The sequence below is a fragment of the Culex quinquefasciatus genome, chromosome 3 (assembly GCF_015732765.1).
Source record: "Culex quinquefasciatus strain JHB chromosome 3, VPISU_Cqui_1.0_pri_paternal, whole genome shotgun sequence".
NCBI classification, from domain to species: domain Eukaryota; kingdom Metazoa; phylum Arthropoda; class Insecta; order Diptera; family Culicidae; genus Culex; species Culex quinquefasciatus.
In genome coordinates this window covers 165,305,372-165,323,055 of record NC_051863.1, presented here as the reverse complement: position 1 = coordinate 165,323,055, position 17,684 = coordinate 165,305,372, and the positions used below count along the sequence as shown (strand labels likewise).

General features: G+C 33.6%; 1 protein-coding gene across 6 annotated transcripts in view; it reads right to left on the bottom strand.

Moving 5' to 3' along the window:
* LOC6054536 (four and a half LIM domains protein 2) overlaps positions 1-17,684 on the bottom strand; it is a 278,680-nt gene that overhangs the window by 77,789 nt on the left and 183,207 nt on the right. For 2 of the 6 annotated variants that reach the window (XM_038262088.1, XM_038262093.1), the window contains exon 2: positions 17,162-17,192. The exons of the other annotated variants lie outside the window; for them this stretch is intronic. The gene's annotated coding sequence lies outside the window, so the exon portion shown is untranslated. The remainder of the gene's footprint in view (positions 1-17,161; positions 17,193-17,684) is intronic. 6 annotated transcript variants of the gene reach the window in all.

Genomic DNA, 17,684 nt, shown 5'->3' with positions numbered 1-17,684 from the left:
TCCCCTATATTTTTTTTTTTAAAGAGGTCAGAAAATTGACTATAAAATTGTCTAAGAGACATTGAAGATTGGACCTCTGGTTGTGTACATCGTCTCAAAGTAAAAGAAACAGAAAAATTGAAGTGTTTCTAAGTATCACCCTTTTGTTTAATGATAAACGATACGTTTTTCTTTATTTATTTTTAGTATTTTTACAAACATATATCTTGCTTATGTTTTTTTTAATTCAAAGTTTAAGGTGTATTTTACCATTTCTGTTTTAAATGATTTTCAAGCAACCCTTCATTTTTTTATTTCAAAAAATCTTCCATTTTATAATGCCGATGTCTTAGCTACTAATGGTCCGATTTTCAATTTAAAAAAATTAAACAATTGTAAAATTTACCGATATTTTGTTGGAAATTTTGGACGCAAGACTAACATTCTAAATGGACATAATATTGATTTTTTGTCCCTTTGCAATGCTAGTCTTGATTTATTTTTTAAATGTTCAAAAATGACGGGTTGCTTGAAAATCATTAAAAGTAGAGTTTGTAGAATAAACCTTAAACTTTGATTAAATAAACAAAAGATAAACAAGATAAAAACCTATAAAAATACTAAAAATGAATAAAGAAAAACATATCATTAAACAAAAGTTGTTCAAAATTACCCTTTGAGCAAGGAAAAATTAAAAATATCAACTTTACCTTTCAAGCTTTCCCAACCATCGGAAAAAACGCCCACCAGGGTATGCTGCGGTCAGCGCAGAGAAAAAAGCGAGAAAACCCACCAAGTCGCTTTTCCGACTTGATAGCCGTTTTCTTTCGCCACATCTTAGCAGCGCGAAGCTTTCGCACGAGACGAAGAAAATTTTCTCGGTGAAACATTTCACGCCTGCACGAAATATTTCAGCCGTTCTTGTTGCGATGAGAGCCTTGAGAGTTTGTCGTGGTGCGAGATACTACTTCGTGACCGAGTGAGTGGAAACGGGACTAATTTTAAACGCAAATGACAGCTGCTACTCAAAGCTAGTAAAGCCATTAAATTGACCATTATTTATTTCAAAATGGGTCATAAACTAAGAGCCAATCAGTCAAACGAAGGTTTTGCGAACATGCTGTTGGAGAAAAAACGACAGATGAAAAGTTAGCCAAAGCCACAAACCAAAAATAAACACATTGGAGTTTGACCAGTTTGAGGGGGGGGAAGGGGGTTGGCAAACTAGAAACCACTTTATGGGTTGACGTTGTGGCCACTGAAATCGGAGAATCCTCCCCTTTGCTGGACGGAAGTGTTGGATTTTCCCTCTCCCTCCCCTTCAACTTGTTAGGGCTTCCAAATGCGAAAAGTTAATTGGATGCTAGTCGTTTCCTCCTAAAACTTGCTCACACACTCTCTCTTTTTTTTTGCTGCTCCAACTAGTTTGGTTTTTAGTAATCAACCAATTTGGGACGGACGAGATCGTGCTGAAACGGGACCAATTTTCGTACTTTTATTTTTGGATTTGTTGGAGTTTGGTTGGGTGGCGATTGCGACATCCCTTTGGAAGTGGTGCCCCGGCATTCCAGACTGTCAGAATGTGATGCCAAATCCGTTGGGAAAATTGGGATGGGGTGCAAAATTATTGATTGACGTGTTGCAATCGCAGTTGAGATGGTGGGGGGGTTTATCTTAAAACTCTGAAACTCTCAGATTTCTTAACAATTTCACGACTCAAGTATTCACTGTGCCATATTCAGTCCCGTGTCAACTTCAATCTTTAAACATAATTCCAAATGTTGACGCGAGCTTCCTAGTTCCCTCACCCAGCTGGTTTTGCCCCGCCGATGGCATTTCGTTTATTATCTTAATGAAAGTGAAGTGAAATGGCACGGAATGGCACGGCGAGGAATGAAATGGAATGTGTCCTTTGAAAGCAATCCAAACAGTGGTAGTGGTGCCAGCAGCGATGGTGTTCTTTGCAAAATTGGAATGAGAACTCAACTCCGCTGCGCAAAACGTTCGCGATGTTCTGCAGAGGCACGAGTAGTACAACGGAACAGGATTAAACGTAATTTAATAATATTGTGATTGTGAGCTTTAGTGTAAGGGATTTCAGCGGAGCAGCTTCCTTTTGGGCTGCATATTCCAGCAAAGTGCAGTTTTGGGTTGATGTACCCATTTTCGACACAACTGCTTCCATTTTCGCTCTAATTTGGAACGGTCCAAAATCGCGCCATCAACTCTAGCAAGGGGGTACGATTCCGTGATTGCGGCGATAAGACCCACAGAGATTGTAGTGCAGCAGGACGGACGTCGGAAGCTTTTGCAATCTCGGGATAAGCATTATGAGTGCAATTTGTTCGATTGTTTTGTGGCGGTTCAATGGCTTGGCTCATTGGGTCATAAATTGGGAAATGTGCAAGGGTCCGTGCTTCTTCGCGGGCGAGCTTTAATTAAACTACTTGCGGTAGTTTCCTGACATTGAGGGGTGAAGGCAGATTCCTAAATGGAAATCATCATGTTGGTCTAAAATTGTTATCAGAACCAAATAAAAAGATTAACTTAAAGGTTTGATACATATTATCCTTGGAAATTATATCAATTTCCCTGATTATTTTTTTTTAAATTTTAATTAATCTTCTGCATTTTTATAAATTTCAGATAATTTCCTCCAATTTATATTCAAAGACCTCTTAGGTCAGCCATGGAGAAAAAGTAATTTTTAAGAAAATATATTACCGAATATAACGAGGATAGAACATTGACTAGAATTAGACTGATTTGGGGTCGCTGACCTCAAACTAAATTTTAAGAATAATAGTTAAAACTATTTTTGTGTCTGCTTAATTCGATAACCTTCTTCAATGATCTTCGGATAATCGAGCTTGGGATTATAAAAACTCTGGATAGATAAGTCTGGACTGTTTTTAAAATATAATACAAACAGCTTGTCATAAATGTAAATATTTATAAATACTATTTTTTCAAGGATGTAAATACTTGTCAAAATTTGGCGGGAGGTGTATTGCAAAAAAATAAATAAATAAATAAATATATAGCTAAATTTTTCCATACAAACAGCATTACAGTCGGTTTGCAATAATTAGTTTTCAAAATTTTAGTTTTAAAGAAAAAATATAATATTTTATTAACCCAAACACGTTGAAATCGTATTAAAATTTTAACGTTTTTTGGAAAAGACATAGAAAAATACTTCCAACAAAATAGCAAATAGCAAATCAAGAAAGAAAAAAAATCAAAAAATGTTTTAAAACAAAATTAAAAAAATGCAAAATTATATTTACAATCGAGAATTACTATACACATATTTTCATCAAGTGCACCATGTTCAAGTTATAGGCATTTAAAAGGGAAATTTTTCGAAAAATGTTCCCGCAAAAATATTGCCGAAGAGCTACGAATTTCTTGGCTCGCGATTTCTTGGAAATAAGAAAAACATAATTGAATAATTTCAAAATATAGACCAACATTTGAAAAATGTTTTATTTTTATGATTGAAATCTGATCCAGTAGTTTTTGAGATATCACAAGCTGAAAAACTAAGGCTAATTATTACATTGAGATATACTCATTTTTCACAATATTATCACTATTTAGTTAAACTGAACCTTATCAGCTGTATCTCATTAGCAAAGAAAAGAAACGAAAATTTTAGGAGCTTTCTCCGCTTTATGACAATTTTGTTTTCATGAGAATGTTTTTTTTTAAATTGAAAAACAACTGTTTTTTTAGAAATACAAAGATAATTGAAATTGACTATAACTTGGGGTAACTTATCAAATATGTGTAAAGTTTTAAATTGCAAATATAATTTTGCATGATAAAGAGATTTTTGTGTTTTTGTTTGACAATATTCCACATTTTTAACAATTTAGGGTCTTGGAACTTGGAGTAACTCTTTTTTGGTCAATTTCATTCTTTGTAAGGCCCTATCTCAGCAACCAAAAATTGAATTTACAAAGTTGAAAAAGCAAATTTTAGTAAATTTTTCGAACATTTCGAATGCTTGTCTATTTTTTGTTGACAATTTATTGAATAATTTATCCTAAAAAAATGTTTTGGAATATTTTCCAACCGGTAAGGTTTTTTTTCAAGATTATTATTTTCAAAGCATGCCCTTATGTATGCCACACAAAGTCCACGCTCTATTTTGGAAAAAAAAGTTTTTTCAACAGTGTTTAGAAAAATAGTTACGTTAATAATTTTAGTCTAAATTCCGGGGTCAATCATAGTTTTTCTTGTCAAAATCATATTTGAGATGTTCAAACTTTATTTGTAAATTTGTTAAATGTTCCAACACAAAAGTAGCTGATATAGTTTTAAGAAGAAAAATATCAATGTTTATATTTAGTTAACTAAGTTTATAAGCTTTTAACAAAATACATATAAATTTTAGGTAAATTTTTTAAAAAGTTGGAATTTAGCATGAAGTTTGTTAAAACTAGTTTTGTTTATAAAATAATCGATTTATATTGTATTTTATACTGAATTCGAAGCACGAATCACAAGTTTTCACATTTACAATGAAATTTGTTCAAATGATATTGCCTATAAATTTGGGGATTTTTTAATTGTCTTTCTAAAACATTTATTATTTACAAACTTATTTAACCTTCTCCAAGTGAAAAATTGTCCAAAGAATCCGAAAATGCATTCCGTTTTCCGATTCAAAAGCATGTTCATTGAGAAAAAAAATAATGACTTTCATCAACATTTTCTTAACTGTAGTTAACCAACTTTTTAAACTTTGCAAAATTTTATGAAAAGTTCTTTTTGAGGTACTTTGAAGTTTGAACACTTCTCTACCACGGTCAGTATGGTTCTGAACCATTCCGTACGTATTTTAATTGTACTCTTCATTTTTGTGGAAAAAATAAAAGTCCTGTCAACTTATCATCGTCACCCCGGCATCAAAGTCACCCCGTTTCACGGTAGCTAAAAAAATGTGCACTTTATCAAAATTTTACATGAGTACTTTTCGATTAAGAATTCTGTTTCACATCTTTAAATGTTATTTTGATTTGTTTTGAATGCATTTTTGATACTAAAAAAAAACACTTTTTTTACAAAAAAAACATAGCTTAACCAAAAACAAAACATTTGTTATACCCTATAGCTCAAAAGTTGTCACTTTTTGTCAACTAAAACAAATAAAAAAAAACAGAATGTGGTTAAGTTTGTCAAAATCGAGGTTTAGTGTGAAAAGTTATTAAAAATGGGTATTTTTCTAGAATATTTTTTCCCTAAGGGTCCCGGAGCACCAAAACTTCTTAGCCCGGTGGCTTCCAATGAATCATAAATCAAACAAACAGGAACGGGAGCGGGGGATCACCTAGCTCAAACTCAATCCAAATCAACGAATCATCTTTGTGGTTAACTTTACGCAGTTGGCCTGGCCGTTTAAAAAAGAAGGATATTGGAAGCAATTACCCCTACATTCTTCAGAAATAGAATGAAGCTGTTTTGCCTTCCTCACGTTACTGAGGAAAGGCTATAAAATCACTCGAAAAATGAACTTCTCAATTAGACCTCCTAGACCCACCTTCATATATACCTATCGACTCAGAATCAAATTCTGAGCAAATGTCTGTGTGTGTGGTGGGATGTTGATCAAAAAATTGTCACTCGATTATCTCGAATTTGGATGAACCGATTTTGTCCGTTTCGGCGTCATTCGATCCGTCTTGAGGTCCCATAAGTCGCTATTAAAAATTATGCAGTTCAGTTAAGTACTTCAAAAGTTATGCTAAAAAAACAATTTTAGCAAAAGTCCGGTAGATTGTAAAAAGGGTGGTTTTTGTAAGAAAACCCGTCATGCTATACCTTTTCAGAAAGGTATTTAAAAGACCTTTCCAACGCGTCCATGACATTGAAGATCTGACCATCCTATCAAAAGTTATAAGTACTTAAGTGTAATTTATACGCTTTTTGGAGGCCGGATCTCAGATATGTTGATGAAAACGTTGTCCGGATCTCTTATGCGACCTATCGTTGGATAGGTAATCAAAAGAGCTTTCCAATGCGTCCAAAACATTGAAGATCTGACAAACCTATCAAAAGATATAAGCACTTAAGTGTTATTTAAGCACTTATTCGAGGCCGGATCTCAGTTATTTTGATGAAAATGCTGTCCGGATCTCTCATGTGACCTATCGTTGGATAGGTATTCAAAAGACCTTTCCAACGCGTCCAAAACATTGAAGATCTGACAACCCTATCGAAAGTTATAAGCACTTAAGTGTTATTTACGCACTTTTTGCATTTTGGACAGCACCCTTTAAATTTGAGGAAGGCGCCAACCACCTAAGGGTGGATTAAGTAACGTTTTTTTAATAGTCCTAATCATAACCAACAACTTTGCCGAAGACACCAAATCGATCAGAAAATCCTTTCCCGAGTTATTGATTTTCGCATGTTTTAATAGCACTTTTGTAAGGACTGCCCTCAAATTTTGTATGAAGACTTGTGTGAAGAAACTAATAATGCAAAATGGCCTATTTTAAAGTGAGGAATCGATGAAAACAAAATTCATATAAATCAAAAACAGTAATGAATTCGCGAAATTCTACAGTATTAATCATCTTTTAAAATATTTATTGGTAAGGGATGTAACGGATAGCTATTATTGCTTTTTATATCAATATTTTTTTAATTATATTTTTGTTTACAAATACGTTATATTTGGTTTTATTTAGTGTTCCAAGTGTTGTAATATTTCATCAAGATAATCTAATAAATTTTAATCCAGTCAGCAGCGTGTAAGCAGCGTCGCTTGAGTTTTTCACAAATTTGCATTGATTTATTAAATTATATTTAAAATTACACATAAATTTCGAACGCATATTCTACCAAAATTCCAATGGCATTGTAGCCGTGCGTAACTTAAAGTTTTCGATCCAACCTCATAATTGCTTCCAGCATATCCTGATTCAACCTTTCCTTATCACTAAATAATAGATAATCAAAATTCATTTTAACCACATCAGATATCGTTCCAAACAAACCGCTTATCTCAACCCGAGTCCTAAACCCAGACCACTCAAGTTATTCAAGGTCGAACCGTAATCGTACTAAAACGCACATCGCCCAACCCAGCATGTGTGCTCCCCGCCCAGCCTATCTTGCAGGCGCAATAAAAATTCAAATCGTCCCCTGAATGTATGCATGCGGGGACCTTTCGCCTCATTTGAACTGAATTCTATTCTCTCACTGTCTCTGTTTCGCCATTGGTGGGCTGCCGGTCGCCGTCTTTTAGAAGTCTTTACCGCCCACCACACAAATTCACACACACACAGTCACACGATGTCAAAGTGTTCTACGCTCTGTTTTGGCAGACTTTGTTGCTGCGTTAAGCGAAAATTGTTTTTTTTTCTCGCTACCCACCCTTCTTCGACATTTAAATGTCATTGAGCCTGCTGCTGCACTCTAATCTTCGAATGTCACCCAGCACCACCCCACGTTAGGACTTGGATCTTTCGGAAAATATACGATAAGAGGAATTCCCCGACCCTCTCTTGCTGATTCTCCACAAAAAAGATGGGCTGATTAGCAAGGCATGGTTCTACTCGTTCTACCACTTTTGGCGCCTCATTTGGCCGGAGTAGCCACGGAAAGTTAAAAATTCGTTTTTTTGTAATTCCAAAAAATTTCAGAGCATCCAATCGCCTACCAATCAAACAAAAATAAACCCCTAAAAGTAGACGTCACACCTTTCCAGTGCTTCGTCTCGGATTGACACATTGACTGACTCAGTCTGTTCAGCTTGAGCAGTTGATTCGGCTAGAGAGCACTCCGCGAGAGAGAGAGCACTTGCTCTAAGCATGACATATTCCAAGATATATCATCAACCTGGCCTGGCTTACGACTACGATTCGTCGTCGCCGTCCCCGTTCAGCGACGTTCAGCCGTCTTTTAATTAATTTAATTGCACAGCACCTACACGCGCGACTTGCGCGCCTCATTCGCGGCCCAAAGGATGGTGGCGCGGCGATAACAAACGGAGGAAAATTGTGGGATTTTGGGGGAAACGGATTGGAAAATTGTTGATTTTCTGGAATTTACGTTTTTTTCTATTTGAATTGCTTTTTAAAATATATTTCAACAAATTATAAATCTATCTTTTACAATTTTGAAACAATATTTCAGATTATCACAAAATGTAGCGAAATTTGGACTAATTTTGAAATTGACAATTTTGTGCATTTCATCAACAGCATGACAACGACATGGCAACAAAAAAGGCTTCTGAGCAATTCGCTGAGATTTCGGTCATTGGATTTTTTTTGTATTTTTAAATCCGGCTGAAACTTTTTTGGTGTTTTTGGTAAGCCCAAAGAAGGCATTTTGCATCATTAGTTTGTCCATATAATTTTCCATACAAATTTGGCAGCTGTCCATACAAAAATGATTAATGAAAATCCAAAAATCTCTATCTTTTCAAGGAATTTTTGATAGATTTGGTGTCTTCGGCAAAGTTGTAGGTATGGATAAGGACTACACCGAAAAGATATGATACAGCATACATTTATTTTGTATTTTTTAATTTCACTTTTTGTCACTAAAACTTGTTTTGCAAAAAATAATATTTTTATTTATTTTTTATTTTTTGATATGTTTTAGTGAAAATCAAGTGCCATCTTTTTAGAAATTTCCAGAACGGGCAAAAAATCTTTGACCGAGTTATGAAGTTTTTGAAAATTTTCAACTTCATTTTTCGATGTAAAGTCAAATTTGCAATCAAAAAGTACTTCAGTGTAATTTTGATAAAGTGCTCCGTTTTCAAGGTATAACCATTTTTAGGTAATTTTTTTTGAAAAACAGTCGCAGTTATCATTTTTTTGAAATTAGTGCCCATGTGAAATATTTTTGAAAAGCTGAGAAAATTTTCTTTTTTGCTTTTTAGGACTTTTCTGCATTTATTTTGAAAAGGTGTTGCAATTCGATTCTGTTACTTTTAGTTCAGAAAAGCAGGCTATTTTGTCGTTCAAGGATAACAGGAAACGTAAGAAGTTTCACGACGAAATTGCAAAAAAAGGCATTTTTTTTTAAATTGGACAGGAAGTTGGCAAGATATAGTTCGTGAAGTTTCGCAGATTTCGCAAATTTTACGAGTTTTTTTTTTAATTACAAAATCAGCAATTTTGGATCATTAGTTTTTTTCCATACAAGTCTCTATAAAATTTTGAGGGGCTGATCATAAAAAATGGGCATGTAATGATTCGAAAATCTGTATCTTGTGAATGGATTTTCTAAGCAATTTGGTATTTCGGAATTTATGATTAGGACTCTGTCAAAAAAAAGCTACACGAAAAAATATTGATTTTTTCACGTTTATAGCTAAATGTTAGTTTCGCAAAATACGTTATTTAAAAAAATATTTTAGCGGTATGGTAGTGAAGCTACGAATTTTGATTGTTTTTGATGAAAATATCAATCATGTGATGCAAAAATTACTTTACAATTTTGTTCGGTATTATAAACTATATGTTAGAAAAAGGTTTAAACAGAAATGCAACAAAAATGTTTTTTTTTTAACTGAGTACATTATCCATTTAAGACTTAGTTGATCGTGGTGCTAGCTGCTGAGATAGAGTCTCTTAAAGTTTAAACTTTCATGAGAAATGAGTTTTTCTCAGTGTCACCAAGATTGCCTTAATTTTAAACTGACGATATCTCAGAAACATTTTTTATAGTATTCAATAGAAATAATTTTGAAATTTTGAAACCAACCTTCGAATTTTTAATGTTTAAAATAAGGCATTAGGTTATTTTCAATGAGAAGTACAAAAAATTCACATAAGTTACAAAAAATCCGGAAATTATATTCGTTGGAATTATCAACTCTTTAGAATTATGATGATTTTTTTTAAAGAGTGATTTTGAAAGTTATCAAAAATACACAAATGCAAAGTTATTAGAAATGAAGTTTGATTAGGGGCAGAAATAAAAAAATAGCATTTGAGCAGTTCTCCACTACCGAAAATGGATTTTAGATATTTTTTTTATTTGGCTCGAACTCGAGGACAATCAGTAAAATAGGTACCGTAAACTGGGGTGACTTTGATAGCTTATTATCGAACATATATGCAAAAATGTGACTGTTACATTGAATGTATCAAAATTAGTGGCCAAATCAAATTTCTATCAATGTCATCCCGGGCTATCAAAGTCACCCCAGTTTTCGGTACACGGATTTTTTTTGACGATTTTAAAATTTCCCAAAATCCGTATATTTTTAATTTGGAATTTTTTTGAATGTTTAAGGGGACATAAACCGCAACTTTCGAGGCATAGAAAAGTATAAACAAATAAATTTCCGCAAAAAAAAAAAAGTTTGGGAAATAGGAATTTTAGTAAAAATGAACTTTTATCAGTTTATAATGTAAAATCAAATTTGCAATCGAAAATTACTCAATATATTTTGTGGTTAAAAGCACCGTTTTGAACATATAGGCACTTAAAGCTACCTACAAATATTTTTTTTTGAAAGATTTAGAAAATTTCCAATAAAATTGAAGAAATAGGGGAAATATGCCCATTTTAAGCCTAATAAAGCGGTCGTGTTTGAATGATGCTGGATAATCTGGATTGTTCCTTTAAATTCACTAAAAGCAAGTACACCAACGAGTAGAGCAACTTTTTGTGAACATTTCTGTTTAATTTCACTTTTATTAAAAGTTATGCTATTCCTTTTACAAGCATTTAAAAAATATTTCAAAAATGCATTCTAATCAGTCGAGTGCACTGGGCCACGCCCATTGTCCTATTTTCAGCTTAGTTCTTTTTTTCTTCCAGCGCTCTTTTGGGTCTGCTTAGTGCTGCCAAAATTGATGAAATTTTAAGCGAACACTCACGAAAAGTAGCATTTATAGCGAAAGTTTCCTGGCAGCACTTGCTCACTCCAACAAGCGCTGCACCAGCGTGTTGGTGGTGTTGGAGGCCACCCTTTGTTCTTTATTTGCCTTCGCTTCTCGCTCGGTTTTCTTCAGCCTTTGATTGGAATGGATATTCAAAATTGAAACGTCAAAAGACTTAGCGCGTTTGTTTTTTTGATGGTGCTTGCTAATTATTTACATTTTTCGGGATTATTTTTCAAGTGAGTGACTAAGTTATGGTCAAAAGAACATGTTGCCGGTAGTTGGAAGCAATTTTATATCTTAAGCGCTTTGAATTCGTTAGCGCAAGTGAAAAGAGATTGATGGCGACTTTCGTTAAGCAGTTAACCTCTGATCTTGCGTTTGGATGTGTGTGCCACCAAAATGATGAGAAATGGTCTCGCAAAATAGAAATTATGATCAAAAGTGCATTAAATTTGATCTTTTTGGCCAGTAAATGGCATAAATTTGCGTGCTTACTCGAGGTGGTGCCGTTGCTGGTAAGTTTATAACCTAAATAGTATTTTTGGAGCTTAAATCGAGCATCAATCTCTCCATATGACGAAGATAGTAACAAGCAAAATGCCTTTACTTCTTAACAGGTTTTATAAAAGGTTTGAAATTTGCTTTTCTGTTTTATGAAAACATTGATCAAAACTTGCTGGGTTTATGATACGAAAGTTTTAAAAATATCTTTAAGAATACTTTAAGAGCATGGAACATAGTTTTATATCACACTTCATTGTTTCTCTTAAAGCTATCCCAGAGAGGTTATTTATAAGACTTTTAAGCATTGTCAAAACTGCTTTGAAACTAAATTAAAACTACTCTGTTCTATGAAAGCATATTTCAAGATTATTTGAACTTGATCTGTCAAATCACATTTTTTTGTACAGTCGGTCGTTTTAGTGTCAAAGAAACTTTTACCAAAATTTGTGATCCCGGTAAACAAGTGATACTTTTCGCCCGTTTCCGGCTCCAGCGCAGATGTAACGGAGTACACCTATCCGAGGGTGATCTCGTACATGCCGATTTGGTCCATTGACATGCATGGGCAGTAGATGTTTTTTTCCGACACGTGTTGATCGAGTAACACGAGAATCATAATGGGCGCCGATTCCGTAGCTACCGTGAAGCCGACGCGCAGAATCGACAAGCTACAAATCATCAGTTAGGCCATCCGTTTGTCCGTCAGAGCCTTTCGAGGATAAGCTGGATAAGGCGTTCCGAGAAGCGGATAAATTCGTCGCGGAGTGCTAGTGTTTTAACGTTGGTCTAGTGTTGTTTATTAAAATCAGTGTTGTTGTGTCGACGGTAAATTCCTATATGCGAGGAAAACTTATGATGATCCCAATCAAATAAATGAATAAAGAATATGAAAAAATGTATTTTGTTTTTATCCAACGATGAAAAATAACCATAAAAAACGTTTTGGATCTACCTCCTGCTAACTAAAATTCGCATGCGCTACGGTCGCAGTACTACGCCTTTTGCTCTTGGTTAAAATCGCCTTAAAGCTCACTGCAGTCTACATGTTCTTGCTTAATCTTGAACAAGAGCTTCGCAAGAAACAAAGCTCTTAAAGTTTCTTGTACAAGAGCTTCTTAAGAAAAATGGCCCTAATAACTGCTTTGAGTAAGAGAGAATAGTTTTTATGAGTTCAGCCATATTAACACGAAAAAGCAACGGCCAAAATGGAAGCCATGTTGATTTTTCAGAAAAAAAATAATTAATCGGTCCATCAAAATAAAAAATCGATGCAATTTTGAACGATTCATGCCTTCGATGCATATTTTTTCGAGGTATCTAAGAAAACTGACCAGTGAAATTTTGATGGCAAGAATTTTTCAGTTAGAACGGCTGCGTAAAGTCACAGTAATTTATTATTTTGATATTATTTCATACTTATCAATATAATGTTATCTTTTATCATTGGCCATTTGTGATTTATTTCATAAAGAATGATTGAATTTAACGAGATTATAATTAGAACTGATTTTCCTTCGACAAATCAATTTTATCTTCAACGAGAGAAAACATCTTTAATGAAAGTTTATTTCAGTCTTGAAAACCTCTTCTGTGCGGTTATAAATTTAAGAAGCTTGAGCATAAGTGTTATTTAAGCAATTAAATACACCTGCAGAGTGTTTTAAAAATTAATGTCTATGCTGATGAGTTTTAGATGACTCCTAATAAATGGTCATGATAACCTCCTAAAATAGTCCACTTTGCTCTTAACTCAGGTTTAATACTGATTTATTGTTGTCCTGGAGATAAAATGGCTTTATGATCATTTTTAGCTAAGATAACTTCAATCTCTCCTCAAGATAGGTACAAAACTGAAAATGTTACTTGGGTGATTAGAAAGGGTATATTTCCCCTAGGCTGTTGATATACAACGAATTTTTTAAAAAGCATTTACAATTTATTGGAATCAAGAATAACATTTGGAATTGGCGCAATATTGGATGTTTGGCCCTTTTGAAATGTCAATTTTGATTCCAAAACTTTCTAGATATTTCTACGGCCGATGTCGTAGAGAATTGCTTCTATTTGAAAGCAGAATCGTAATTTTAAAACTGTTAAAATATTCCTTCGACAAAGATGATAAACTTGCACAATTATTTTTTCAAACACAGAAATAGTTTCAGAGATATCGTCAAAGGAAAATTTTGGGCTTAAGGAAGAAACTATAACTATATTATTTATTTTATGATCTCAGCAAATAATGGTCCGATCAACGTTATCTTTTTTTAAAAAAAAATATTTTAAAGGATGAACGAGGCAAAATTCGTTAAGTGCCACTTTTTTTGATAATTTATTATAAAGATTGCCCTTAACCGCTAACTCAACACATAAAAAAACATTAAAGTTCTTTTTGGTGACAAATCGCACATTTTCAGATTGTTTTTTTCGATGCATTAAAGACAAAATCATCAAAATGGCCTTGTCTTACGTTTGAAAATAATGTTTAAACAATGCATTTTGCATGACGTTTTTGTCTTACCTTTTAAAACAATCTAAAAAATCAGGACCCAAAAACTATTAGGCTGGTGTATTTTTCTGGTTTTATAAGGCTGATTTTATTTTTTTAAACAAATATTATCATAATACTTTAACAACATTACATAACATAAGGTTGAAAAGTTGCAACGTGTTATGTAATGTAAGAAAAAAAAAGAATGTTAAGATGTTTAGTATTAAAGATCTTATTTGATAATAAACTCAAAAATAAACTTTACATAATGACTTTTAAATAGTTAACAAACGGTTGTATAGGGTTTTCAAACATTTTTTAATCTTTTAAAAGATTTTTTTGCTTCTCAATTTCAATGTAAACTATTAGGGAGGACACAAAAATTCATAAAAAAATAAAATCTGCAATGCTAAAATTAAAATTATTCAATGAAAAACTAAAAAATAGATTATGAAATATACAGAGTAAATTATTCAACGATTATTTTGATATTCAGAATGGTTTCTTTCTACAAATTTTCAATCTTAAGGCCACAAATTGCAGAAAGACATAAATCTTCAGGAACAAAAATATGTATATATTCTCCACGAAAACAGCATGATTCGAAAAAAAGTTCTCCGATAGGGCTTAAAACTTTTCTGGGGGTTCCTAGGCCGAAATAATTAGACCCATATTTTTTTGTTTGGCTATTAGGATGATCTACGCCGTGTTAGAGTGGTCCAAAAAATTGTAATTTTCGTTGATTTTCGCAAAAACATTTTTTATCAAAAAATCATAACTCCGCGCCATTTCAACCGATTTTAGCTGTCTTTGACGCAAATGAAAGGATATTAGATATGATTTTAAGGAAAAAAGTTTGAAGTTTCAAATATCTTGCCTGACATTTAAAATGGTCGTATGAAAACTTAAAATGCTGTTTTGAAAGTCTCGGGACCAAACAGCCTCTGCCTGAAAATATTTTTACCGGATTCTGCGGTAAATTTTACATAACGTATCAAAAAATGGTGCAGCCATTTTTTCAATATTCCGAGATACAAAAATGTGAAAAATGAAGAAAACGGGAAAAAACGATTATTTAAAATAAAACTGCGATAACTTTGAAATTAAAGCGATGACCTATACATGTTTAAGTACCAAAAGTTGCGTCTTAAATTTTTATAGTTATCGCAGTTCTTATGAAAAAGTCAATTTTTTCCCGTTTTTGTTATTTTCCCATTTTTGCGCGTGGCGCGTCGAAAAGCCCAGTTTTTTTTATTTTTTTAAAACGTATCTCGAAATATTGAAAACATAACTTGACCATTTTTTGATATGTTGTGTAAAATTTTCTTAGGAAACCGATTAACATATTTTCAGACATAAGCTCTTTGGTCCCAGCATTTTAAGTTTTCATTCGACCTTTTTAAACGTTAGAATAGATATTTGGAACTTCTATCTATTTTTCTTCAAAAGCATATCTAATACCCTTTCATTTGCGTCCAAGACAGCAGAAATCGGTTGAAATGGCGCGGAGTTAAGATTTTTTGAAAAAAAGTGTTTTTTAAAAAAAAATCGACGAAAATGGTCATTTTTCGAACCACCCTAACTCGGCGTAGGTCACCCTAATGGGCAAACAAAAAAAATACGGGTCGAATTATCGACCAAGGAACCCCCAGAAATATTTTGAGCTGGATCGGAGAACTATTTTTTCGAATTCGTGGGGAATTGCTGTATAACAATATTTTGTGATTATTTTTGTGTTAACAATCTTAAAACTCAAATTTTGTTTTTTTTTTTTTCTTTTTTTTAAATACTTTTTGAAACACTGAATTATTATACCTGGTAATTATTTTAAACAATTATACTTTTAACTCTACGATTGGTTGATTTTCCATGGTGCATAATGCTCACACACTTGAGCAACAACTAAAAAAGTGAGTCAGATCACAGCACGACACCGCACATTGCCGGATTGCGCGCGGCTCATTTTCACCATACAGGTTCATTCCGACCGATCGTCGATGATTTGTGGCCAATTGCAACCGCCACAAACCGGGAGCCATACCCAAATGCCCATACCAGAGTGACACAGTGTCACTCCGCGTTAATGTGACAACCTCCGCTCCGCCATGCTGCTACTTATTTGCAACGCTTCGTTTTTATGGCTCTTTTAGTTGCGGTCCCCCAGCTAAGGAGCCAGGGTATTTGAAAAGGCATTTGGTTTCACTTCTGTGTGGCTTCGAGAAGTTTGGGACAGTAAGAAAATTTGAGCCAAATTGTTAAAGTAATAATCCACAACGAAATTAAAAAAAAATATGATTAACACATCATTAATAAAAAAAAACAATTTAAATTTTTTTTTTCAAAAGTGCCCAAATTTCGTACGTTCTTTCACGTTTTGATCGAGCCCAATCCCCAAAAGGGTTGAAAAAAGCGCTTGTAATTAATAACACCCAGCTTCCATCGATCTTTGGGTTCCAATGTGGTTTGGAGCAAGTAGAAAAACGCGCGACAGATCAAATAAACAGTGTGATAAATAGTTGATTCGCCATTTTTTTCTTCTCCTCTTCTCGGTTTCCCCCCTCGGCGACGACGTGCCTTGCAATTCCGATCCGCCGCGACCAAGTCTGAGTCAGAGTCGTTGGGGCGACTTGTTATTGCTAATTATTGAATGTCTGTTTTTCTTGTATTTGTGTGATTTGTGTGCAAAGTGCAGCTTGGCAGTTCTTAATGAAATCAACATTTAAAAAGCTTTATCAAAAATAAATTAAAAAATACAATAAATTGTGATTCCACAGAGAATCAATCAATTTAAAAACCACCATTCATCATTCAAGTGCAAGAAAGAGATGGTTAAACCATTACTAATAGCCAACTAAACATCGACAACAACATTCATGACACTGTTTTTCGCTATAGCATTCGTCTTGCTCTTGTTAGCCGAGTTGTTCTTATTGATTGGCTGTCGATGCCTACAGAGCAAAACCATATGCCTATATTTAATTTCGGTTTTGAGAGAAGTAAGTTGGGACCGTTTTTGGTTTGGTCCCGCAGCGACGACGACGAAAGCTGAGTGGTGGCCTTTGCCTATATCTAGCAAGGCGTAAATTTTTAAGGCAAAACCAAAGTAAGTGAGTGTGGCTTTTTGGAGGCAATCTTTGAGGTTAATCTTGTTTTGAACCCACGGCGGCAGCATCTTTGCGTACTCTTGTTGGCTGGATTGGCGGTAATTACTGATGTTTAGGATGGGCGAATTTTGGTATTTTGGTATTTTTTTTAGACAAAAGAAAATAAAAGCAAGGTACTTATTGCATAAAACTTAAATAAACAACTAGATATTTGTATTTACCGATATAAGAGATGAAATGTGTTAAATTTACCTGTAACAAAAGAGAAAAAGATGTTAGTTAAGTAATAAAATTTGAGTGGATTTTGAAATTTATTTAATTTTTATTCGACTTTATAACATATATATGAAAAACTTTTAGAATTTTTTTTAATATTCTCAAGCAAAAAGAAACTACACTACACATACTGATTACTAGCATAACTTACCTAACAACCGATTGTTTTTGGACGAAGCATTGAAGTAATATCCTAATATTGCTATCTATTGATTAACTCCGTTTTGATTATTTTGCTTTTTCAGTTATGTTTACCACTGTTGATCACTCATCGCTATCATCAGTTTATGGTGCTTTTATGCACTTTTCCGTTTTGTGCTTCAACTTGTTCTTTTTTCTTAAAGCAATTATTGTATATTTTATGAAATCTGAGAAATTCTTTGTTTTTATAATTGCAATATTTTTTTTTCAAATCATAGTTTTTCTTGCATGGATGATTTCAGCCAATATTGTAAAAAATATGATTTT